Consider the following 27,941-nt stretch of genomic DNA (forward strand, 5'->3'; position numbering starts at 1 on the left):
CAAATAAATATAAAAATAACTTTCTATGAGATATTGTTTGTTGAGGTATAAATGTAGCTATTTCTTGGACATTAACAGATGAAAAATAAAAGATTAGTTTTAGAGAAATATGCTTGTTCATGGACAGTAATGAAATGGTATAAATAAAGTTGTGAGAAACCCGAAAAACCGCAACATCAATGGCTGTTAGTTAACAACAGTCCGATGCTCATTGCACCACACTTGACGTGCGTGTTTTTGACGTTTTTTTCTTTCATGTAAGTGGCAAGAGTCCATGAGATAGTGATAGGATATACATTCCTATCAGAAGGGGGCAAAGTTTCAAAAAATCTCAAATGCCTATAAATACACCTCCCACCTCACTCGTACCTCAGTTTTACAAACTTTGCCTCCTTATAAGGTGGTGAATCATGATGTGCTTGATTTCTTCTGTGAAAGGCACTTCTAAGCATATCAAAGCCCAGTTCCTCTCTAAGTACAGTGTTTGTCTGAGGGATGTGAAGGGAGTATTGCCTGATGATATCATGTTCTCGCCTATGGGAAATCTATTCTAGGACTCAATGTAAATTCGGTTATTGGGATTCATCTGCTGCCTCCCTTTACAGATCTACCACTACCTCTGCTGTTTCAGTACTGGTTTGGCTGTCTGCTATATGTGGATGGGTGTCTTACACGGTTAGTATATACTTTTATTATATAAGATACTCTCAGCTATGGATTGGGCACTTTTTAAGTAATGTAACTAGTAATTTATTCATAAATTAGGATGCTAAGTATTATGTTAGCCTCATGGAATGTTGATAATCACATTTTATGCAGCTATAATAGAAGTATCCATTAGGTTTTATTTTGGTTCATTTTGTTTTTTTGTATATACAATCACAATTCTTACCTTTTTTTTAGAGTAATAGGTGTATTAGAAATCCTCTTCAGCTTGCATGTTGTGCATGTGAGGATGCTATTTATGTCATAGGGTGACGTGTCATTATTGTGTGCCATTTTTTTGGCGCCAAAAATTTCCCCCCCAAAATTTAAATTTTCCCAACAAAATCCCCCCCAGCTCATTCAGTGTTCTCAGTAAACACTTAGAGAGTTTTCATGCAGCATTTTATGAATCAGTTTTGGTCAGTTTTGGGATCTTAGTCACACAATATGGCCATATTCTGTTCAGCCAGTCACCACTTACAAGGTGTCCCAAAATAGACTGGTCCTAACTCAATAAAGTATAGCCTTACTGTGCTGAATCATTTAATTCTAATATACCAAAATAGAATTCCAACACTGCAGTACTATGCCACAAATCAAGACTGCAGAGAATGAGGCTCTCTGACTATATATATATATATATATATATATATATATATATATATATATATATATATATATATATATATATATATATATATATAAACTCAATTGCATAGTCTGGAACACACCTGAGCAGGGTGGTGTGCTTTAACCAAAGGGATTTGGTCAGTCTCCCTTAAATTTAAGAAATACAACAAGGGGGTTTGGTTAAGCACACCTAACACCATAGGATTTGAGCTGCCTAAACAGGTATTTAACAAAGGTCTATTATGTGGCTCTTGTTTAACAAATTGTTAAAAATATCTGAGTACAAATACACACACACTGTTATTCCATCTCAGTCTAAATGTACATAGCATTACTGCAGAAATTAATGTAAAAGGTTTTTGCAACATTTTCCTAAACTTACGGCTAGATTTGGAGTTTTGTCGGTAACAACCCGAAAAACTAACGCCGTCTTTTTTCTGGCCGCACCATAAAAATAACTCTGGTATTGAGAGTCCACATAAAGGCTGCGTTAGGCTCCAAAAAAGGAGCGTAGAGCATTTTTAACGCAGCTTCAACTCTCTATACCAGAGTTGCTTACGCAAGCGGCCAGCCTCAAAAACGTGCTCGTGCACGATTCTCCCATAGGAAACAATGGGGCTGTTTGAGCTGAAAAAAAACCTAACACCTGCAAAAAAGCCGCGTTCAGCTCTTAACGCAGCCCCATTGTTTGCTATGGGGAAACACTTCCTACGTCTGCACCTAACACCCTAACATGTACCCCGAGTCTAAACACCCCTAACCTTACACTTATTAACCCCTAATCTGCTGCCCCCGCTATCGCTAACCCCTAATCTGCCGCTCCGTAAACCGCCGCTACTTACATTATCCCTATGTACCCCTAATCTGCTGCCCCAACATCGCCGACCCCTATATTATATTTATTAACCCCTAATCTGCCGCCCACAATGTCTCCTCCACCTAACTACACTTATTAACCCCTAATCTACTGAGCGGACCTGAGTGCTACTATAATAAAGTTATTAACCCCTAATCCGCCTCACTAACCCTATAATAAATAGTATTAACCCCTAATCTGCCCTCCCTAACATCGCCGACACCTAACTTCAATTATTAACCCCTAATCTGCCGACCGGAGCTCACTGCTATTCTAATAAATGTATTAACCCCTAAAGCTAAGTCTAACACTAACACCCCCCTAAGTTAAATATAATTTACATCTAACGAAATTAATTAACTCTTATTAAATAAATTATTCCTATTTAAAGATAAATACTTACCTGTAAAATAAACCCTAATATAGCTACAATATAAATTATAATTATATTATAGCTATTTTAGGATTTATATTTATTTTACAGGTAACTTTGTATTTATTTTAACCAGGTACAATAGCTATTAAATAGTTAAGAACTATTTAATAGCTAAAATAGTTAAAATTACAAATTTACCTGTAAAATAAATCCTAACCTAAGTTACAATTAAACCTAAGACTACACTATCAATAAATTAATTAAATAAACTACCTACAATTAACCTAACACTACACTATCAATAAATTAATTAAATACAATTCCTACAAATAAATACAATTAAATAAACTAGCTAAAGTACAAAAAATAAAAAAATATTTACAAACATAAGAAAAATATTACAACAATTTTAAACTAATTACACCTACTCTAAGCCCCCTAATAAAATAACAAAGACCCCCAAAATAACAAAATGCCCTACCCTATTCTAAATTACTACATTTCAAAGCTCTTTTACCTTACCAGCCCTGAACAGGGCCCTTTGCGGGGCATGCCCCAAGAAATTCAGCTCTTTTGCCTGTAAAAAAAAACCATACAATACCCCCCCCAACATTACAACCCACCACCCACATACTCCTAATCTAACCCAAACCCCCCTTAAATAAACCTAACACTAAGCCCCTGAAGATCTTCCTACCTTGTCTTCACCCTACCAGGTTCACCGATCCGTCCTGAAGAGCTCCTCCGATGTCCTAATCCAAGCCCAAGCGGGGGGCTGAAGAGGTCCATGATCCGGCTGAAGTCTTCATCCAAGCGGGAGCTGAAGAGGTCCATGATCCGGATGAAGTCTTCGAACAACGGCATCTTCAATCTTCTTTCTTCCGGATCCATCTTGCAGACCTCCGACGCGGAACATCCTCTTCTCCCGATGCCTACTAGCCGAATGACGGTTCCTTTAAGGGACGTCATCCAAGATGGCGTCCCTCGAATTCCGATTGGCTGATAGGATTCTATCAGCCAATCGGAATTAAGGTAGGAATATTCTGATTGGCTGATGGAATCAGCCAATCAGAATCAAGTTCAATCCGATTGGCTGATTCGATCAGCCAATCAGATTGAGCTTGCATTCTATTGGCTGTTCCGAAATATAATACAGGGGTCGGCGGTGTTAGGGGCAGCAGATTAGGGGTACATAAGTATAACGTAGGTGGCGGTCGGCAGATTAGGGGTTAAAAAAAATTATTTGAGTGTCTGCGATGTGGGGGGACCTCGGTTTAGGGGTACATAGGTAGTTTATGGGTGTTAGTGTACTTTAGAGTACAGTAGTTAAGAGCTTTATAAACCGGCGTTAGCCCAGAAAGCTCTTAACTACTGACTTTTTTCCTGCGGCTGGAGTTTTGTCGTTAGATGTCTAACGCTCACTTCAGAAACGACTCTAAATACCGGTTAGAAAGATCCCATTGAAAAGATAGGATACGCAATTGACGTAAGGGGATCTGCGGTATGGAAAAGTCGCGGCTGAAAAGTGAGAGTTAGACCCTATTTTGAGTGACTCCAAATTCCGGCGCTAGCCTAAAACCAGCGTTAGGAGCCTCTAACGCTGGTTTTCACGGCTAACGCCAAACTCCAAATCTAGGTCTTAGTAAATTAAGTTCTGACCTTTAGCATACTGACATATCCTCTACTGATGGGGTCTCCTCTGATTCAGAGACTGATATAGACAAATATTTTTTATTTAAGATAGAATATATTCATTCTCTCTTAAAGGAAGTTTTCATTTACTTTGAGTATTGAAGAGTCTAAGGCCTCTATTTAACAAAGTCTGCCGGACCTGATCCGACAGTGCGGATCAGGTCCGCCAGACCTCGCTGAATGCGGAGAGCAAAATGGGCCGCCAGCAGGGAGGTGTCAATCAACCAGATTGTACTCGATTGGGTTGATTTCCGGTGATGTCTGTCCGCCTGCTCAGAGCAGGCAGACAGGTTATGGAGCAGCAGTCTTTGTGACCGCTGCTTCATAACTGCTGTTTCTGGTGAGTCTGAAGGCTCGCCAGAAACATGTGCCCAGAAGCTCACTACGGAGCTTGTTAAATGGGCGCCAAAATCTCAAGATGATAACGCTAGTAATTGTCTAAATTCTGTATTTAAAACTACTGTTATTACTCCTGAAGTATTTCTTATTCCTGACGCTATCTCTAATGTGATTGCTAAAGAAAGGCCTAAGCCTGGTACCTCTTTTAACCCTTCTTCTAGGTTTAAGAAATTGTATCCTTTACATGTAGTCAAGGATCCTTTAGATAAGAAGCATGAATCGTATCCAAGAAGGGCATATTTACATTCTGGCTATAGTTGCTGCTGCTTCTACTTTTTGGTTGGACAGTTTAGCACAGCAGTTGTCTTCAGATTCTGAATTATCTAACATTATTGTTTTACTTCTACATGCAAATCATTTTATTTGTGATGCTATATTTGATGTTAGGAAGATCAATGTCAAATCCATGTCTTTAGCCATTCTAACTAGAAGAGCTTTATTGTTTAAATCTTGGGATGCTGACATGGTGTATAAAACTAGATTATTATCTCTCTCTCTTTTCAAGGTAAACATCTTTTTGGTTCACAATTGGATTCTTTTATCTCCACTGTTACTGGGGGTAAGGGAGTTTTTCTGCCCCAAGACAAGAAATCTAAGGGTAAATTTAAAGCTCCCAATAGTTTTCGTTCCTTTCATCAGAATAGAGAAAAGAAAACCACTCCTTCCCCTAAGGCCTCTGGCTCTAATTGGAGACCATCTCCGAATAAATCCAAGCCTTATAAGAAACCAAATCCTGACCCTAAACCTATATGAAGGTGCGGCCCTTAAGCAGTTCTTCTGGTAGGGGGCAGACTAAAGCTATTTCAAAGAGTTTGGACAGACTCTGTCCAAAATCAGTGTATTCAGAATATAATTTCTTAGGGGTGTCGAATAGGATTCAAAATAAGACTTTCTTACCCATGTGACAAAAAACCCAGTAAAAGCCCAAGTCTTTCTGAAATGTGTTTCAGATCTAGAATTTTCAGGGATATTTTTCCCAGTTTCACAGCAGGAACAAGGATTGGGGTTTTTATTCAAATCTATTCATTGTACCTATGAATGGAAATTCTTTCAGACCTATTTTGGATCTGAAAACTTTAAATGGTTTTGTAAGAGTCCCAACTTTCAAGATGGTAACTATAAGAACTATTCTGCCTTTTGTTCAGCACGGTCACTTCATGTCCACGATAGACTTACAGGACGCTTACCTTCACAATCCGATTCATCCAGATCACTATCGTTTTCTGAGATTCTCTTTTCTAAGCAAGCATTAGCAATTTGTCGCTCTTCCATTTGGCCTTGCAACAGCACCAAGACTATTCTTAATAGTTTTAGGTGCCCTTCTATCTGTAATCAGAGAGCAGGGTATTGCGGTGTTTCCTTATTTGGACAATATCTTGGTATTAGCTCAATAAATTTCTAGATAGATTCAGTGTCCATGACTCGATCCCTAACAGAAAAGAGACATTTGAGATTGGTTTCAGCTTGTCTAAACCTTCAGTCTCTTATCATTCGCTTCAGTGACTATGTGCATGGAAGTTTTATGTCTCATGATTGCAGCATTGGACGTGATAATTTTTGCTTGTTTTCATATGAGACCTCTACAGTTTTGCATGTGGCACCAATGGTGCACAGATTATACTCAGTTATCACAACTGATATACTTAAATCCCAACTCTCTCTGACTTGGCGGTTATACCATCACCTTATTGTTTAAGGGGCCTCCTTTGTTTGTCCTACCTGGACTGTGATCACAACAGATGCACGTCTCTCAGGTTGGGGAGGAGTTTGGAATCCTCGAGAGGCGGGTTACCAATCTATTTCTTAGAACTCTGTGCTATTTTCAGAGCTCTTCAGGCTTGGCCTCTATTAAAGAGAGAATCGTATATTCGGTTTCAAACCGACAATGTCACAACAGTGGCATCTGTCAATCATCAGTCCCTTAGCAATAAAATAAGTATCTCTAATACTTTCTTGGGCAGAATCCAATTCTTGTCTAATCACTGCGATTCATATACCAGGTGTAGACAATTTGGAAGCGGATTATCTCAGCCATCAGATTCTACATCTGGGGAGTAGTCTCTCCATCCATATGTGTTCTATCAGATTGTGTAGATGTGTGGTCCTCCAGGCATAGATCTGATGGCCTCTTGTCTAAACAAGAAACTTCCCAGATACCTCTCCAGGTCCAGGGATCCTCAGGCGGAAATTATGAATGGTCTAGCAGTTCCATGGTTTTTCCAACCTGCTTACTGTTTTTCACCTCTGGGAGTGATCTCAAAGATCATAATGGAACAATCGTATGATTTTCTGATAGCACCAGCATGGCCTCACAGGTTCTGGTATGCGGACCTTGTCCAAATGTCCAGTTGTCAGCCTTGGTCACTTCCTATAAGACCAGACCTGTCTCAAGGCCCAGTTTTCCATCAGGATCTCAAATCTCTAAATTTGAAGGCATTAGATTGAACGCTTAGTTCTTAATCATAGACATTTCTCTGACTCAGTAATTAACACATGATACAGTCTGTTTCAAGTAATATTTACTTTGGAAAACCTATATTTCTTGGTGTTCCACTCATGATTGTTCTTGGCATTCATTTAGAATTCTTAGGATTTTAGTTTCTTCAGGATGGTTTGGATAAAGGTTTGTCTGCAAATACTTTGAAAGGACAAATCTCTGCTCTTTCTGTCTTATTTCATAAAAAGATTGCTAAGCTTCCTGATATTCACTGTTTGTTCAGGCTTTGATTTGTATCTAGCCTGTTATTTAATACATTTCTCCTCCTTGGAGTCTCAATTTGGTTTTAAAGATTTTGTAGTCTCCTTCCTTTGAGCCTATGCATTCTTTGGATATTAAACTACTTTCTTGGAAAGTTTTATTTATTTTGCTATCTCTTCTGCTAGAAGAGTTTCTGAATTGTCTGCTCTCTCTTGCGAATTTCCTCATCTGATTTTATATCAAGATAAAAATGTTTTGCGGACTCCATTTAAATTTTTGCCAAAGGTTGTGAATTCAATAGGGAAATTATTGTTACTTCCTTGTGTCCTAATCCTATGAATACTCTTGAAAGGGCTTTACATTCTTTGGATGTGGTAAGAGCTTTGAAATATTATGTTGAGGCTACTAAAGATTTCAGAAAGTCTTCTAGTCTATTTGTTATTTTCTCTGGTTCCAGAAAAGGTCAGAAAGTCTCTTGGTTGAAGCTTTTGATTCACAAAGCCTATTTGGAGGTGGGGCAGTCTCCGCCTCAGCGTATTACAGATCATTCTACTAGATTAGTCGCCACATCTTGGGTTTTTCAAGAATGAAGCTTCAGTTGATCAAATTTGCAAAGCAGCAACTTGGTTTTCTTTGCATACATTTACTAAATTTAACCATTTTGTTGTGTTTGCTTCTTCGGAAACAACCTTTGGTAGCAAGGTTGTTCAGGCAGCTTTCTCAGTTTGATTCTAGGGCCTATGATTTGAGTTTTTTTAAGTTTTTAAGAAAACTTAATTATTTTTTCGATTTAATTTCTCAATGCAAATAGCTGTTTTTATTTTATCCATCCCTCTATAGCAGTGCTTTCCAAACAGGGCTGGACTGCGAATAATAAGCAACCCTGTGAAAATATGAAGACCAGCCCTATTTTTTTATTGAGTCGGTAGAATGCACATGCCCCATTTTTCTCAAAGGGGATTACTGGGATACTCCTTCCCTAATATTTTTATTCAGAATTTATTTATATTACTTGGCATTAAATAAAAATGCTAAATGAATGTTATATAGGAACCCTATAACCCAATTGCATCCATTAATCACCCCTTTAAAGTGTAGCTTTCCAGCCCCAGCTGCTGCAGCCAACCGGGATATCTCCTGGTATTCTGGTAGGCCAATCCGTCCCTGTTTCCAAACTGTGTGTCGTGACACATTAGTGTGTCGGCGTGTCCCTGCTTCAGCACAATTTTTTTTAATGTAACATTTTTAAAAAAATAATTTTTTGGTTTCTGACTTTCCGCCTGCCTGCTACGCATATCACGTGGTTGAAACGTGATTGATACCTAGTGGGTCACAGATCATCTTAATCGATTGGCACAGCTCAGTGGGAACTGAAACTATTCCCATTGGCGGCTTTGGTGGGAAAATTGGCTCCTGACTACACGTGTAGACTCCTCAATCGCCTTGTGAGTGGAAGAGAATAAAAGTAGAAGCGCTAAGGAAAAAAGACCCTGCTAGACTTGTGTGTTCCCCTCAAAGAAAACAATATGTGTCAATTGTGTAAATGAAGTCAAGCGCTAAAAGCACGGGTTAAATATTTGCACGAAAAAAATATCATAAACTAATATGTATTAGTGAGTATATGGTAAATAAAGTACAATTAATAATAATAAATAGTAAAGTGATGACTTTGTTGATTGCATGTATATAATCCTAAATTGCGCAATGGACACCACTAAGGGTTAAATTGTATAAATGGTTAAAAGACTATGCACAAGGTGATGTAGTACATATAATATGCGATTTGAAAATCGAACAAACTATGAACATATAATGGTGGCTAAAAGGGTAGATAAATCTTATGTATATACATATATTCCAAAAGACACAATGCAATTTGAGCAAAAAAAAAATCACAATTTAATAAAAAGCATAAAATACATAAAAAGGGACGTCTCCCTTATAACAAGAGTAAAATACTAACGCTTATTAATAGTGTGTTTACTGCGCTAAGAAAGTTACCAATATAGTCAGACCTATGGTTTGTACAATAGAACAAGAGTACCTTAACAATATTTGTGGATATGTCCGATAAGGTGCTAACAATGTGAGGAACAAAGGACCCAATGCTGTTTGATCTCGAAGGATCGACCTAACCGCTCGTTTGGCGGTTTGGCGTTACCGGTCCATTGGTGGGAGGCGGCTTTTTATAGGAATCTCCCGTGACCCCTCTGACGTCACAGATATGGTCCTAGCAACCGGAGCAATGCTTCGTAATAGCAAACAATGTACTTATGAAGTACTGAGCCTAGATCCTACTAAGACGTTTTCTCTCAACTTAATGAAACTAATTGATGAGGCAAAGACTAAAAATATTCTGAATAATAAAGAGTATGGTTTCTTATCACCAAAAATGATTAAAATTACCGTTTTCTACAACCTTCCTAAGGTGCATAAGAGTTTAACTAACCCTCCGGGAAGACCAATAATTTCCAGTATTGACTCACTCACTTCAAATCTGTTAAAATATATTGACGGATTTCTCCAAACTTATGTCAAAAAACTCCCTTTGTATCTAAAAGATACTACAGAGATAGTACAGATTTTAAATGATACTAAATGGGAACATAACTACACACTTGTGACATCACATCTTTATACACGAGTATAAATCATGAATTAGGGATTCAATCAGTTAACATATCTAGAAAAATACACTACCTTTATGAAAGAGCAACAGGACTTCATATTGAATGGAATTAGGTTTATCCTAGATCAAAATTACTTCTCGTTTGAGGGTAAATTTTACCGAAAAAAACTGGGACTGCTATGGGTACAAGATTTGCACCCAGCTATGCTAATCTCTTTATGGGATATTGGGAGGAATCCTTTTTTCCTCAGCATAAGCTGGGTGCAAATCTTGTACTATATAAGAGGTATATAGATGATGTTATCTTTGTATGGAAAGGAGAAGTGTCAGAGCTGGAAGAGCTATGTAACAATATGAATAAGAATAATATGAATATCAATTTCACATATACGTTTAGTAAACAAAAAATTATCTTTCTAGATTTAGAAATTTAAGTGATTGACAACCAAATAATTACATCCACTCATTTTAAACAAGTAGACGCAAATAACTTTATACACTACAATAGCTGCCACCTGGAAAGGTGGAAAAACAATATCCCTAAAGGGCAATATTTCCGAATAAAAAGAAATTGCTCTAGGAACATAGACTATGAAAGACAAAAATCAATTTTAGAAAATAAATTTAAAGAGAGTATGATGAGAAAATAATGCATCAAGCAAAAGAAGAAGTTGATAAAATAGATCGAAAAAAATCTGCTATATTATAAAAACAAACAAAGTGGTAATTCCAACGAAATAAATAAAGGCACAATAGAAGTATCTTTCATTACATATTTCAATTGCAATAATAAATTAATTAACACAATTCTTAAAAAAATACTGGCGCTTAGTACAAACGGACCCTATTATAGGGGACAAAGTAACACAATATCCTAAGATAATATATAGAAGAGCAGAGAAATTAAAAAGCACTTGAGCCCCAGATGAAAAGTCATGAGGTAAATCTAGAAGGAAAGAGAATAATGGGTTTCTTCCCATGTTTTGGTTGCGGTTCTTGCAAATACAGCTGTAAATTAAAGGAAATAGAGGTGAATAACTTCAAATTTAAGATTGAGGAAACTATCAGGTGCCAAGATAAAGGAGTCATTTAGATAATCGAATGTTCGTGTAAAAAATACTATATAGGGGAAACGACTAGAACCCTCCGTGAGAGGATCAGGGAACATTTATCATGTATAGACAGAGGTAACCTTGACACACATCTTTACTCACATTTCAGAGATACCCATAAAAATAACCTTAAACATTTCAGATTTTGAGGCCTAGCAAAAATAAAACCAAATTGGAGAGGGGGTTATCTAGAAAAACAACTATTAAAATTAGAAGCAAAAATGATCTACAATATGGACACATTACATCCAATAGGTTTAAACTCAGAGTTAGATATTTCTCCTTTTTTATAATATACTATAAATTTATGTCTATCAATACTTGCCCTAAAGATTACTCGATAATATTCAGCTTGTAATAGTTTTTATTAAGGCTATCAAACCCTAGGCAAATATGGAGTGTATTTGAGAGAACCTAGCTTGGTTCCAGGTATACATATAATTTTGAGCTGCATATGCATAATCATAGAATATCTAATTGGACCAATATTAAAGGGTTCCTCCACTCTAAACATTTTCTACGCTTATTCACTTAAATAAAACCTTCCTTCCTCTCATTTTTTACTTTTATTCTAGATATTCATATATATTCCCTTAATCTCCATTATAACATAGAATAATACCTATACAAGGGCTATATATATTTTTTTTTTTTTCATTATTGTCCCAATAATCTTATATCTCTAACTTTTATTACCTAAAACATGAGATTTAGACGAATAATTTATACACATATAACATTGAAATATGTATATACTCTTCAAATATCTCTAAGATGATATACATCTAGATAATTCCACCTTTAAACTGATATACCATTTATCTCTGTATTCCACCTTTAATTAACTTAACTGGGTAACCAATCAGAAAAGTTGGAAGCATTTAAATATATTTTCAGGTGACACAAACATGTCTTGATAAAGCCTAAGGGCGAAACGCATTGACCTTGACATTGTTGTCAACTTGTACTTTGACTTTGCATTATTCATTTGAATTGACTGTGCTTGAAAGAAATAAGAAAGAAAGAAATTTGCAACAGGTATTTGCTGTTCTGTTGCTACTTAACACCTTTGTTTTGCTGCTATTCAACACCTTTATATATGGTCTAGTCGCAATTAGCGACCGCCAAGTCTACAACAACTGTGAATTTAGTCACTACTAGTGACCGCCAAGATTGTACCTGCAAATAGGGATCTGATATTGTGTTATTACCTATATCAGTAATATCCCCCAGTCGCTACAAGCGACCACCAAGTTCACCACTTAACATTGTTTACCATTGAGTAAACGAAGATTCCTTAGTCACTATCAGTGACCGTCAAAACTACATCTCTAACTTCTCCCAGGACTTCTCGTCTTGTTACGGAATAGGGGATTAAGAACCAAAGATACATTCTCTACTAAGTTGCAACATTGTAACATATCAGGACCATATAACAACATCCAGGATCGTTTGCTATTACGAAGCATTGCTCTGGATGCTAGGACCGTATCCGTGACGTCAGAGGGGTCATGTGAGATTCCTATAAAAAGCCGCCTCCCACCAACGGACCGGTAATGCCAAACTTCAAAACAAGCGGTTAGGTCGGTCCTTCAAGATCAAACAGCATTGGGTCCTTTGCTCCTCACATTGTTAGGACCTTATCAGACATATCCACAAATATTGTTAAGGTACTCTTGTTCTATTGTATAAACCATAGGTCTGGCTATATTGGTAGCTTTCTTAGCGCAGTAAACACGCTAATAATAAGCGTTAGTATTTTACTCTTGTTATAAGGGAGACGTCCCTTTTTATGTATTTTATGTTTTTTATTAAATTGTGATTTTTTTTTTGCTCAAATTGCATTGTGTCTTTTGGAATATATGTATATACATAAGATTTATCTACCCTTTTAGCCACCATTATATGTTCATAGTTTGTTCGCTTTTCATATCACATATTATATGTACTACATCACCTTGTGCATAGTCTTTTAGCCATTTATACAATTTAACCCTTAGTGGTGTCCATTGCGCAATTTAGGATTATATACATACACACAAAATCAACAAAGTCATCACTTTACTATTTATTATGATTAATTTTACTTTATTTACCATATACTCACTAATACATATCAGTTTATGATATTTTTTGCGTGCAAATATTTAACCCGTGCTTTTAGCACTTGACTTCATTTACACAATAGTCAGTGAGTGGGACAGCAGTGTATTTGAAGAACAGGCAGTAGTCAGTCGGACACGCAGAGCTCTGAGGGCGGCAGCTTAAACAATGAGCAGAAGTCAAAGTGTTTTTTTTTTTTTGCAGCTAGCTCCCAGTAGTGCATTGCTGCTCCTGCTCTTGATATATGGATAGGAAGGGGAAGCTTAAAAATGCTTGATGATGAAATGCGAGTGTCTTTAGCTAATATTCCACCAAATATTCAGAAACTGTGTTCATCCCATCAACCTCATACAGCCAATTAAAAAAATAAGTAGCTATTGGTGTTATTAAAAATTTTTTAATTCTTGCACATACATACTGTTACTTGTAAATACATTTTGTTATTATATAATGTATGTATGTGTCCGTATCTCTTAAAACAAGCTAGTTTAACCTCCTGTTGGCTAGTACAACTGAATTACTGTGCCGCAAAATGATGTAGGTCTAAAAAGTGTGTCACCAACATGAAAAGTTTGGAAAGCTCTGCTCTATAGTGACTCGTGGACTTCCACATCTTGGGTATTATATCCCATATGTCACTAGCTCATGGAATCTTGCCACTTGCATGAAAGGAAACATAATTTATGTAAGAACTTACCTGATAAATTAATTTATTTCATAGTGGCAAGAGTCCATGAGACCCACCCAATATTTTTTTGGGTTATGATTTTTTTTTATATATAAAGCACTTTATTCTGTTCCTCTTTTTTATGCTTTTTACTCTTTTTACACCTTACTAACTTGGCTATATGCTAAACTGAGGTATGAGTGAGGTGGGAGGTGTATTTATAGGCATTTGAGGTTTGGGAAACTTTGCCCCCGGACTTCAAAAACTGTAAGTGGATCGTCGGGGGTTAGTGTTAGGATTTTATTTCTACTTTTTTGGGTGTATTTTTTTTTAGATTAGGGTTTGGGCTTTCTTAAAAGAGCTAAATGCCCTTTGAAGGGCAATGCAAAAGAGCTAAATGCCCTTTTAAGGGCAATGCCCATACAAATGCCCTTTTCAGAGCAATGGGTAGCTTAGGTTTTTGTTAGAGTTAGGTGTTTTATTTTGGGGGGTTGGTTGGGTGGTGGGTTTTACTGTTGGGGGGTGTTTGTATTTTTTTAACAGGGAAAATAGCTGATTTCTTTAGGGCAATGCCCTACAAAAGGCCCTTTTACGGGCTATTGGTAGTTTATTGTAGGCTAGGGTTTTTTTTTTATTTTGGGGGGCTTTTTTATTTTTATAGGGCTATTAGATTAGGTGTATTTGTTTTTATTTTGGATAATTTTGTTTGTAATTTTTCATAATTTAGTGTTTGTTATTTTTTGTAACTTAGTGTTTGTTATTTTTTGTAATTTAGTATTTATTATTTTTTGTAATTTTAGTTTTTTTTAATGTGTAATTTAGTTTATTTAATTGTCAGTTATTTTAATTTTAGTAATAGTTATGTTAGGTTAAATTATAGTTTAAACTTAGGGTTTTTTTAATTTCACAGGTAAGTTTTTATTTATTTTAAGATAGATATATTGTATTTTTAATTTAAAGCTAGGAGGTTGATAGGTTTAGGGGTTAATAGTTTAATTTAGTTTTTTCGCGATGTGGGGGCTGGCGGTTTAGGGGTTAATAGGTTTATTTAGTGGCAGTGATGTGGGAGGCCAGAGGTTTAAGGGTTAATAACTTGATTTAGTGGCGGCGATGTTGGGGAGCGGCGGAATATGGGTTAATAGCTTTATTATAGTGTGGGCAATGTTGGGGTGCGGGGGAATAGGGGTTAATAACTTTATTGTAGTGGTGACGATGTCGGGGAGCGGCGGAATAGGGGTTAATAACTTTTTAGTGGAGGCGATGTTGGGAGCAGCAGATTAGGGGTTAATAAGTTTAATTTAGTGTTTGCGATGCGGGCGGGAGGCAGAATAGGGATTAATAGGTAGTTTATGGGTGTTAGTGTACTTTGTAACAGTTTAGTTATGAGTTTTGTGTAACAGTTTTGTTGCGCAAAACTCATAACTACTGCTCTCACATAGCGAAACGGATCGTGTCGGTATAGGCTGGAACGCAAGCATATTAGCCTCACCACACAACCGGTAATACTGGCGCTATGGAAATCCCACACAAAAACGTAATGTTTTTGATTGCGGGATTGACGTTGCGTTACAGGCTAAAATGCTTGCGGTACAGCTATACCGACACGACTCGTAATGGCTGCATTACTGTTTTTATGCTGAAATGGCCATTTTTTCAGCGTTAAAACCGTAACGCAAAACTTGTAATCTAGGTTATTGTGTTTACTGTCCCTTTAAGATAAAACATGTCAGTGCCCATCAGTTTACTGAAGATAAATTACAGGGGGGAAAACCCCAAATAAAAATTGAAAGTAAACTGCAAAGTTTTTTTTAACTACATACATTTAAATATTTTATATTACAATCTCAAATTGTGTAATGTCCCTTTAAAGTAAAATGTTTGAATAAAGACGCCTATATACTGAAAACTGGTCTCTCTTTTTCTTAATAAAAACTATTCAGCCTGTTTGTTACTTTTAGCTCTTCCCATGGGATTTTAAGCAGAATGATTATGAAGGAAAAACATGCCCTAAAAAAACAAGAATTTACAGGATGTTCTGTGAGATCAGCTCCTTGGGTCACTCTGATATATAAATCTGTTTCTGCATTCAAGGAACATTTATACCCAAAAAGGTAAAGAATGATTTTATTAGCAGTTATCAGATTATGTTCTTCTTTCCACACTGTGAGTAGGTAATGTCCCTCCTTCATGCAAAGCCAAGAATGAAACCAGCTTACTAAGGTCCCAAAACAAAACTTGTTTTCTTTGAATTGTTTAATGCTTATAACATCCATATGGCTAGATTACGAGTCTTGCGTTAGCCTTAAAAAGAAGCGTTGAAAGGTCCCAACGCTGCTTTTTAATGCCCGCTGGTATTACGAGTCTGGCAGGTACAGGTGTACCGCTCAATTTTCTTCTGCGACTCAAGTTTACCGCAAATCCCCTTACGTCAATTGCGTATCCTATCTTTTCCATGGGATTTGCCTAACGCCGGTATTACGAGTCTTGGAAGAAGTGAGCGGTAGACCCTCTCCTGTCAAGACTCCTACCGCATTTAAAAGTCAGTAGTTAAGAGTTTTATGGGCTAGCACTGTAACATAAAACTCTTAACTAAAGTGCTAAAAAGTACACTAACACCCATAAACTACCTATTAACCCCTAAACCGAGCCCCCCCCCCCACATCGCAATCACTTAAATAAAGTTTTTAACCCCTAATCTGCCGACCGGACATTGCTGCCACTGTAATAAATATATTAACCCCTAAATCGCCACACTCCCGCCTTGCAAACACTAGTTAAATTTTATTAACCCCTAATCTGCCGTCCCTAACATCGCCGACACCGATCTACATTTATTTACCCCTAATCTGTCACCCCAACGTCGCCGCTACTATATTAAATTTATTAACCCCTAAACCTAAGTCTAAGTCTAACCCCCTAACTTAAATATAATTTAAATAAAACAAAATAAAATTACTAAAATTAAATAAATTAATTCTTATTAAAACTAAATACTTACCTATAAAATAAACCCTAAGCTAGATACAATATAACTAATAGTTACATTTGTAGCTATCTTAGGGTTTATTTTTATTTTACAGGCAACTTTGTATTTATTTTAACTAGGTACAATAGTTATTAAATAGTTATTAACTATTTAATAGCTACCTAGTTAAAATAAGTACAAATTTACCTGTAAAATAAATCCTAACCTAAATTACAATTACACCTAATACTACACTATCATTAAATTAATTACATAAACTAACTACAATTAAATTAAATAAACTAAAGTATGAAAAACAACAAACACTAGATTACAGAAAATGAAAAAAATAATTACATTTTTTTTAAACTAATTACACCTACTCTAATCCCCCTAATAAAATAAAAAAGCCCCCCAAAATAATAAAATTCCCTACCCTATACTAAATTACAAATAGCCCTTAAAAGGGCCTTTTGTGGGGCATTGCCCCAAAGTAATCAGCTCTTTTACCTGTAAAAAATAATACAATACCCCCAACAGTAAAACCCACCAACCCTACTCTTAAACCCACCCAATACCCCCTTAATAAAACCTAACACTACCCCCTTGAAGATCACCCTACCTTGAGATGTCTTCACCCAGCCGGGCACAAGTGGACCTCCAGAGGGGCAGAAATCTTCATCTGATCCGGGCAGAAGAGGTCCTCCAAGTGGCAGAAGTCTTCATCCAGACGGCATCTTCTATCTTCATCCATTCGGAGCGGAGCGGGTCCATCTTCAATCCAGCCGACGCGGAGCATCCTCTTCAAACGAAGTCCAGGCGAAGGATGAAGGTTCCTTTAAATGACGTCATCCAAGATGGTGTCCCTTGAATTCTGATTGGCTGATAGGATTCTATCAGCCAATCGGAATTAAGGTAGGAAAAATCCTATTGGCTGATCCAATCAGCCAATAGGATTGAGGTTGCATTCTATTGGCTGATTGGAACAGCCAATAGAATGCGAGCTCAATCCTATTGGCTGATTGGATCAGCCAATAGGATTTTTTCTACCTTAATTCCGATTGGCTTATAGAATCCTATCAGCCAATCGGAATTCAAGGGACGCCATCTTGGATGACGTCATTTAAAGGAACCTTCATTCTTCACTTGGACTTTGTTTGAAGAGGACGGATGAAGATAGAAGATGCCTCCTGGATAAAGCCTTCTGCCCGTCTGGAGGTCCTCTTCTGCCCGGATCGGATGAAGACTTCTGCCCCTCTGGAGGTCCACTTGTGCCCGGCTGGGTGAAGATGTCTCAAGGTAGGGTGAGCTTCAAGGGGGTAGTGTTAGGTTTTTTTAAGGGGGGATTGGGTGGTTTTTAGAGTAGGGTTGGGTGTGTGGGTGGTGGGTTTTAATGTTGGGGCAGAGGTATTGTATTTTATTTTTCAGGTAAAAGAGCTGATTACTTTGGGGCAATTCCCCGCAAAAGGCACTTTTAAGGGCTATTTGTAATTTAGTATAGGGTAGGGAATTTTATTATTTTGAGGGGCTTTTTTATTTTATTAGGGGGATTAGATTAGGTGTAATTAGTTTAATTTTTTTTTTTTAATTTTCTGTAATTTTAGTGTTTGTTGTTTTTCGTACTTTAGTTTATTTAATTTAATTGTAGTTCATTTTAGTTAATTTAGTTAATTAATTTAATGATAGTGTAGTGTTTGGTGTAATTGTAACTTAGGTTAGATTTTATTTTAAGGGTACATTTGGACTTATTTTAACTAGGTAGCTATTAAATAGTTAATAACTATTTAATTACTTTTTGTACCTAGCTAAAATAAATACAAAGTTGCCTGTAAAATAAATATAAATCCTAAGCTAGATACAATGTAACTATTAGTTATATTGTAGCTAGCTTATGGTTTATTTTATAGGTAAGTATTTCGTTTTAAATAGGAATAATTTATTTAATTGTAGTTATTTTATTTAGATTTATTTAAATTATATTTAAATTAGGAAAGGTGTTAGGGTTAGACTTAGGTTTAGGGGTTAATAACTTTATTATAGTGGCGGCGATGTTGGCGGCGGCAGATTAGGGGTTAATAAGTGTAGGTTGCAGCAACATGGGGGGGCAGATTAGGGGTTAATAAATATAATTTAGGGTTCGGCAATGTTAGGGGCAGCAGATTAGGGGTTCATAGGGATAATGTAGGGGGCGGCGGTGTCTGGAGCGGCAGATTAGGGGTTAATAATTATAATGTAGGTGGCGATGATGTCGGGGACATTAGGGGGTCGATCCGATATAAATCGTCGCCCGCAAAAGCCGGCGACGCCAATATTTACGCTGATTTGGTATCCTATATACGGCGTAACCTAGAAGTTACGCGCGTATATTTCTGCCATCGCCCGTAGTTTTTTGGGCCATAGGCAGGTATACCAAACCAGCGCAGTTTGGTATCCAATATGCAGCGTAAGGACTTACGTGGCGAAAATGGAGAAAACTTACTCCATTTTCACCTCGCCACAAAAAGCAGCCGTAAGAAGCCTTACGCTGACTATTGGAGCCCCGTAACTGCCTAAACTAACTAGAAAATAAACCTAACACCTAACGCATGCGCAATGTCTATCTACCTGTCAACCGCGATCCCCCCCCCCCGAAATCCCTAATAAAGTTATTAACCCCTAAACCGCCGCTCCCGGACCCCGCCGCCATCTACATAAACTAACCCCCTACTGTGAGCCCCTAAAACCGCCGCCATCTACCTTATCTATCCCCTAATCTGACCCCTTACACCGCCGCCACCTATATAAAAATTATTAACCCCTAATCTAATCCCCCTATACCGCCGCCAGCTATATTAATATTATTAACCCCTAATGTAAGCCCCTTACACCGCCGCCATCTCTATTAAAATGATTAACCCCTAATTGAATCTACCTACCCCGCCGCCAGCTATATTATCTATATTAACCCTAAGTATATTATAGTTAATATAGGTATTACATTATATATATTAACTATATTAACCCTAATTATATTAGGGTTAATATAGTTAATATAGTTACTATAGTATTTATATTAACTATATTAACTCTATCTAACCCTAACTAAATTTATATTAAATTAATCTAATTCATTTATAAACTAAAATATTCCTATTTAAATCTAAATACTTACCTATAAAATAAACCCTAAGATAGCTACAATATAATTAATAATTACATTGTAGCTATGTTAGGGTTAATATTTATTTTACAGGTAAATTGTTAATTATTTTAACTAGGTATAATAGATATTAAATAGTTATTAACTATTTAATATCTACCTAGTTAAAATAATTACCCAATTACCTGTAAAATAAATCCTAACCTAAGTTATAAATACACCTACACTATCAATAAATTTAATAAACTACAAACATCTATCTAAAAATACAATTAAATTAACTAAACTAAATTACAAAAAAAAAAAAACACTAAATTACAAAAAATAAAAAAAAGATTACAAGATTTTTAAGCTAATTACACCTATTCTAAGCCCCCTAATAAAATAATAAACCCCCAAAATAAAAAAAATTCCCTGCCCTATTCTAAATTAAACAAATTTCAAAGCTCTTTACCTTACCAGCCCTTAAAAGGGCCTTTTGTGGGGCATGCCCCAAAGAATTCAGCTCTTTTGCATACAACAAATACAATACCCCCCCCATTACAACCCACCACCCACATACCCCTATTCTAAAACCACCCAAACCCCCCTTAAAAAAGCCTAACACTACCCCCCTGAAGATCTCCCTACCTTGTCTTCACCACACCGGGCCGAACTCCTGATCCGATCCGGGCGATGTCTTCCTCCAAGCGGCAAAGAAGAATTCTTCCTCCGGCGATGTCTTCCTCCAAGCGGCAAAGAAGAATTCTTCCTCCGGCGACGTCTTCCTCCAAGCGGCAGCAAAGTCTTCATTCTTCCGGCGGCATCTTCAATCTTCTTTCTTCGCTCCGCCGCCGCGGAGCATCCATCCCGGCCGACTGCTGTACTACGAATGAGGTACCTTTAAATGACGTCATCCAAGATGGCGTCCGCCGAATTCCGATTGGCTGATAGGATTCTATCAGCCAATCGGAATTAAGTTAGAAAAATCTGATTGGCTGATTGAATCAGCCAATCAGATTCAAGTTCAATCCGATTGGCTGATCCGAACAGCCAATCAGATTGAGCTCGCATTCTATTGGCTGATCGGAACAGCCAATAGAATGCGAGCTCAATCTGATTGGCTGATTGGATTGAACTTGAATCTGATTGGCTGATTCAATCAGCCAATCAGATTTTTCTAACTTAATTCCGATTGGCTGATAGAATCCTATCAGCCAATCGGAATTCGGCGGACGCCATCTTAGATGACGTCATTTAAAGGTACCTCATTCGTAGTACAGCAGTCGGCCGGGATGGATGCTCCGCGGCGGCGGAGCGAAGAAAGAAGATTGAAGATGCCGCCGGAAGAATGAAGACTTTGCTGCCGCTTGGAGGAAGACGTCGCCGGAGGAAGAATTCTTCTTTGCCGCTTGGAGGAAGACATCGCCGGAGCAAGAATTCTTCTTTGCCGCTTGGAGGAAGACATCGCCCGGATCGGATCAGGAGTTCGGCCCGGTGTGGTGAAGAAAAGGTAGGGAGATCTTCAGGGGGGTAGTGTTAGGCTTTTTTAAGGGGGGTTTGGGTGGTTTTAGAATAGGGGTATGTGGGTGGTGGGTTGTAATGGGGGGGGGTATTGTATTTGTTGTATGCAAAAGAGCTGAATTCTTTGGGGCATGCCCCACAAAAGGCCCTTTTAAGGGCTGGTAAGGTAAAGAGCTTTGAAATTTGTTTAATTTAGAATAGGGCAGGGAATTTTTTTTATTTTGGGGGTTTATTATTTTATTAGGGGGCTTAGAATAGGTGTAATTAGCTTAAAAATCTTGTAATCATTTTTTTTATTTTTTGTAATTTAGTGTTTGTTTTTTTTGTAATTTAGTTTAGTTAATTTAATTGTATTTTTAGATAGATGTTTGTAGTTTATTAAATTTATTGATAGTGTAGGTGTATTTATAACTTAGGTTAGGATTTATTTTACAGGTAATTGGGTAATTATTTTAACTAGGTAGATATTAAATAGTTAATAACTATTTAATATCTATTATACCTAGTTAAAATAATTAACAATTTACCTGTAAAATAAATATTAACCCTAACATAGCTACAATGTAATTATTAATTATATTGTAGCTATCTTAGGGTTTATTTTATAGGTAAGTATTTAGATTTAAATAGGAATATTTTAGTTTATAAATGAATTAGATTAATTTAATATAAATTTAGTTAGGGGTGTTAGGGTTAGATAGAGTTAATATAGTTAATATAAATACTATAGTAACTATATTAACCCTAATATAATTAGGGTTAATATAGTTAATATATATAATGTAATAACTATATTAACTATAATATACTTAGGGTTAATATAGATAATATAGCTGGCGGCGGGGTAGGTAGATTCAATTAGGGGTTAATCATTTTAATAGAGATGGCGGCAGTGTAAGGGGCTTACATTAGGGGTTAATAATTTTAATATAGATGGCGGCGGTGTTAGGGGCTCACTTTAGGGGGTTATAGATATAATATAGCTGGCGGCGGGGTACGGGAGCGGCGGTTTAGGGGTTAATAACTTTATTAGGTTGCGGCGGGGTACGGGAGCGGCGGTTTAGGGGTTAATAGCTTTTTTATTGTTAGGCTAGTGAGGGGGGATAGCGGATAGAGGGTTAGACAGTGCGGGCTATGTTAGGGAGGCGTGTTAGACAGTGCGGGCTTTGTTAGGGAGGCGTGTTAGACAGTGCGGGCTATGTTAGGGAGGCGTGTTAGACAGTGCGGGTGTTTTAGACTTTAGTCAGGTTTTATAGGCGCCGGCAGTTTCTAACGTGGCGCAAGTCACTGGCGACGCCAGAAATTTGTACTTGCGCAGATTTCTGGACATCGCTGGTTTGTCAGACTTACGGCACGTTAGCATCTGACGGCGACCTATATGGGATAGCTCGAGTTGCGAGCTGAAACTGCGGGCGACGCCGGTTCCCTCGCTTGCGCCACAAACTGCGATCTATATCGGATTGCGCCCCATATTAGGGGTTAATAAGTGTAAGATTAGGGGTGTTTAGACTCGGGGTTCATGTTAGGGTGTTAGGTGTAGACATAAAATTCCTTTCCCCATAGGAAACAATGGGGCTGCGTTAGAAGCTGAACGCTGCTTTTTTGCAGGTGTTAGGTTTTTTTTTTCAGCCGGCTCAGCCCCATTGTTTCCTAAGAGGAAATCGTGCATGAGCACGTTAAGCCAGCTTACCGCTACCGTAAGAAGCGCTGGTATTGAGGTGAGATGTGGAGCTAAATTTTGCTCTACGCTCACCTTTTTGCAGCTAACGCCAGGTTTAAAAAAACCTGTAATACCAGCGTTGTCTTAAGGTAGCATTAAAAAAAGGCTCATTAGCAACGAACCCCTGTTACCGCAAAACTCGTAATCTCGGTGATAGTGAGCACACAGTGTATATGATGTATATAAGCACAGGAAATCAATTTATAATTAACTTTAGACCTCCGTTTATTTCTTGGCAAGCATGTTAAACTCAGTCCATGTTAAATGGGTGTATTAGCTGAGAATATTAAAACAAGCTCTAGCTTAAATAAACAGGCCTCAGATCAGCCCCCCAACACATCAGACCTCGGATCAGCTGCTGCACCACCACATCACATTAGACTTTGGATAAGCTACTGCATCCCCTACAGAACATTAGACTTGGTTCAGTACCTGCATCCAAATTGCATATCAACCCTCAGATCAGTCCCACAATCCCCTACAGCACATCAGTCTTTGCATCAGTATCTGCATAAAATAAAACTTGGATCAGCATATCAGCCCATTGATCAGCAACACAGCACATCAGACCATGGATCTAATTTTTAATTTTATTTTTCTATGCATGAATGACATCAGTGAAACTGTTCATGTAAGTATAATAATAAAATGTGTCATGGTAGCATATAGTCACACGTCATAGTCAAACCTTCTTAGCACCATGTCCAGGGCTTTTATGTGGGGGAACCAATAAACTGAGAGCCGCTTGCTCCTGCACATGACTTCCTGTAGAGAGCACATGGCAGAGGCTAAACTGAGTCCTGATCATTTCAGGTGGGCAAGTGCAGTCCTGGCTGTTGGGGGGGCAATTGTCCTGTTGCCCCTTCTTATATCCATTGCTGTTATACTATCACAGAATAAATAAATTAGGTAGGTGACAAAATGGTCATTCCCTATTTGATAAATCATCCTGCATAAGTGTGTTTTCATTGCAGTGCAATTTTTTAGAATCAATTGCATATATCAGCTATATTTGTTGGATGTGAATTCCATTGTTGCGGTGAATAATGCAAATATATTCATGAGTCTTTGTCCCACTTTTAAAGAGTTGGATGGAATCATTTACTGAGTACAGTTGTGCTCATAAGTTTACATACCCTGGCAGAATTTATGATTTCTTGGCCATTTTTCAGAGAATATGAATGATAACACAAAAACGTTTCTTTCACTCATGGTTAGTGTTTGGCTGATGCCATTTGTTATCAATCAATTGTGTTTACTCTTTTTAAATCATAATGACAACAGAAACTACCCAAATGACCCTGATCAAAAGTTTACATACCCTGGTGATTTTGGCCTGATAACATGCACACAAGTTGACACAAAGAGGTTTGAATGGCTATTAAAGGTAACCATCCTCTGTGATCTGTTTGCTTGTAATTAGTGTGTGTGTATAAAAGGTCAATGAGTTTCTGGACTCCTGACAGACCCTTGCATCTTTCATCCAGTGCTGCACTGATGTTACTGGAATCTGTTTGATAACATACTGCATTCATCTTGCCATCAATTCTGACCAAATTTCCTGTGCCTTTGTAGCTCACACATCCCCAAAACATCAGTGATCCACCTCCGTGTTTCACAGTAGGAATGGTGTTCCTTTCATCATAGGCCTTGTTGACTCCTCTCCAAATGTAGAATTGTGGCCAAAAAGCTAAATTTTGGTCTCATCACTCCAAACGACTTTGTGCCAGAAGGTTTGAGGCTTGTCTCTGTGCTGTTTGGCGTATTGTAAGTGGGATATTTTGTGGCATATGCGTAGTAATGGCTTTCTTCTGGCGACTCGACCATTCAGCCCATCTTTCTTCAAGTACCTCCTTATTGTGCATCTTGAAACAGCCACACCATATGTCCTGTATTTCACCTGGGTTTGTCTTTGCATCCCGAACAATTTTCCTGGCAGTTGCGGCTGAAATTTTAGTTGGTCGACCTGACCATGGTTTGGTTTCAACAGAACCCCTCATTATCCACTTCTTGATTAGAGTTTGAACACTGCTGATTTGCATTCTCAATTCCTTGGATATCTTTTTATATCCCTTTCCTGTTTTATACAGTTCAACTACCTTTTCCGGCAGATCCTTTAACAATTCTTTTGCTTTCCCCATGACTCAGAATCCAGAATTGTCAGTGCAGTACTGGATGAAACATGCAAGGGTCTGTCAGGAGTCCAGAAACTCATTTACCTTTTATACACACACACTAATTACAAGCAAACAGATCACAGGTGTGGATGTTTACCTTTAATAGCCATTCAAACCCCTTTGTGTAAACTTGTGTGCATGTTATCAGGCCAAAATCACCAGGGTATGTAAACGTTTGATCAGGGTCATTTGGGTAGTTTCTGTTGTCATTATGATTTAAAAAGAGTAAACACTGTTGATTGATAATAAATGGCTTCAGCCAAACACTAACCATGAGTGAAAGAAAAGTTTTTTTGTTATCATTCATAATCTCTGAAAAATGGCCAAGAAATCATAAATTCTGCCAGGGTATGTAAACTTATGAGCACAACTGTACCTGATCATAAAAACATTGTGGTAGTGGCAATATTTTAAAAAGGGATCTGCTGTGCGATCGAGATTGCTAGGTAAATTTTAAAAAGGGCTGAAATCATTGTTAGAAGTCAGTCTTGCTGAGAGGCGTTTTATTATACATATCTGTGGATGCTTTTCTGATATTGTAGAATTTTAAAAGCAGCATCGCCACTTGCAGTGAAGGTGTAATAAAAATGATCCCTTTAGACAGTATCGTATGACAATAAGATTTACATATGTCAACAGAAACTTAACCCTTTTTGTTACAATACAATAGTTAAACATATCAATAATACACTTATAGGAGCTGGGGATTGTAGGTATTGTGACAGAGGGAGTATATATTAGACCAAGTTTAATACATTTCACTTTACCATTTTGCTTGGAAACCCCAGGGAAGTGATTAGAGTTTTTTAGTTGTGAATACAGTTATACTTACAAGATACAAGGGACACTCCTCTGGGAGATAGAGGAACATGTAACTATAACCAACCTGGAAGGAAATCTAATTATAGTATGAAATGTTTTAAGTGTAATGAGGTTGGTCATGTTGTCAGAGACTGTGCCCTTAAAGATGAACTGATGGACTATAGTACAAGTGATAATACAGGGCCGCACTCATTTCTGTCTAATTCATCCTGATAATAGTGATGCCTCGCACATGTGTTTGGTGACTGTAAATGGTAGAATGTGTAAAGCATTACTTGATTCAGGTAGTATGGTTACATTAGTGACAAAATTTATAGTACCTGATGTGAATATAGATCATATGCATAAAATGGGTATTCTTTGTGTTCTTGGTGATAAACGTGAATATGCTACAGCTTATGTAAATTTCGAAACACAATGTGGTTCTTTAAAACATCGGGTAGGTGTAGTACCCAAATTAGCTCATGAGGTGGTGATTGGAAGAGATTTTCCTAAGTTTTTAGAATTATGGGCTTTAACAGTAAATTCAGCTAAGGAGTCCAAAGGGAATGAAACAATTGAGGATTTTGTGTTTCCTTTTTCTGAAATTGATTTGGAAGAAAACAGTAAAAGTAAAACTAACTGCTCCCACTAAGGATTTTCATAGTCCATTAGTGCCTTTACCAATCATTGATGTGTCATTCGAAATAATTGCTATGGACTTAATAGGTCTACTGGTGAAGTCAGCCAGAGGACACCAGTATATACTGGTTGTCCTGGATTATGCAACCCGCTATCCTGAGGCAGTACTCCTACGTAATAGTTCTGCAAAATTTATAGCAAAGGAACTTATGCTTATGTTTAGTAGATTGGGTATACCCAAGGAAATTTCGACAGATCAAGGGACTCATTTTATGTCTAAGGTTACAAAAGAATTGTGTAAACTGCTCCATTTTAAGCATCAGAAAACTTCAGTATATCACTCTCAAACTGATGGGCTGGTAGAGAGGTTTAACAAGACCCTTAAGAGTATGTTATGGAAGGCAATTGATGTGTATGGAAAAAATTGGGACCTTTATTGCCGTATTTAATGTTTTCTATCAGGGAAGTTCCTCAGGCCTCCACAGGGTTTTCACCTTTTAAACTTTTCTATGGTCGACATCTACGGGGATTACTTGAGATTGTTAAAGAGAAATTGGAACAGGAAACTACACCCTATAGAAGTGTTATTGAGCATATATCTCAAATGCAGGATCGAATTGAGGCTGTCAAGCCCAAAATTAGAGAACATATGGCAAAAGCCCAAGAAGTACAAAAACACAGTTATAATCATAATTCTAGGGTTAGAGTGTTTCAGCCTGGTGATAGGGTACTAGTCCCTACAGTAGAAAATACATGTTTGGCTACTTGGCAGGGCCCATATGAGATAATTGAAAAGGTGGGTGATGTAAACTATAAGGTGAGTCAGCCAGGGAGAAGAAAACCTGAACAGATATATCATATTAATTTACTAAAGCCCTTGAAGGATAGGGAGGTTTTGTGTGTGGTAAATACAACAGAGATACCTGTTACTGAGCCAGAGGTAAATATTTATGAAACCCTATCTGTGCATCAAAAGCAAGATGTCATGGACTTTATTAGAAGGAACAGAGAGGTTTTTTTTCCATGATGCCGGGGAGAACTAACGTAATTAAACATGACATAGTTACAGAACCAGGAAAAAAAGTTTCTCTTAAACCCTATAGAGTTCCTGAAGCCCGTAGGGAGGC

The sequence above is a fragment of the Bombina bombina genome, chromosome 1, assembly GCF_027579735.1.
Source record: "Bombina bombina isolate aBomBom1 chromosome 1, aBomBom1.pri, whole genome shotgun sequence".
Classification (NCBI taxonomy): domain Eukaryota; kingdom Metazoa; phylum Chordata; class Amphibia; order Anura; family Bombinatoridae; genus Bombina; species Bombina bombina.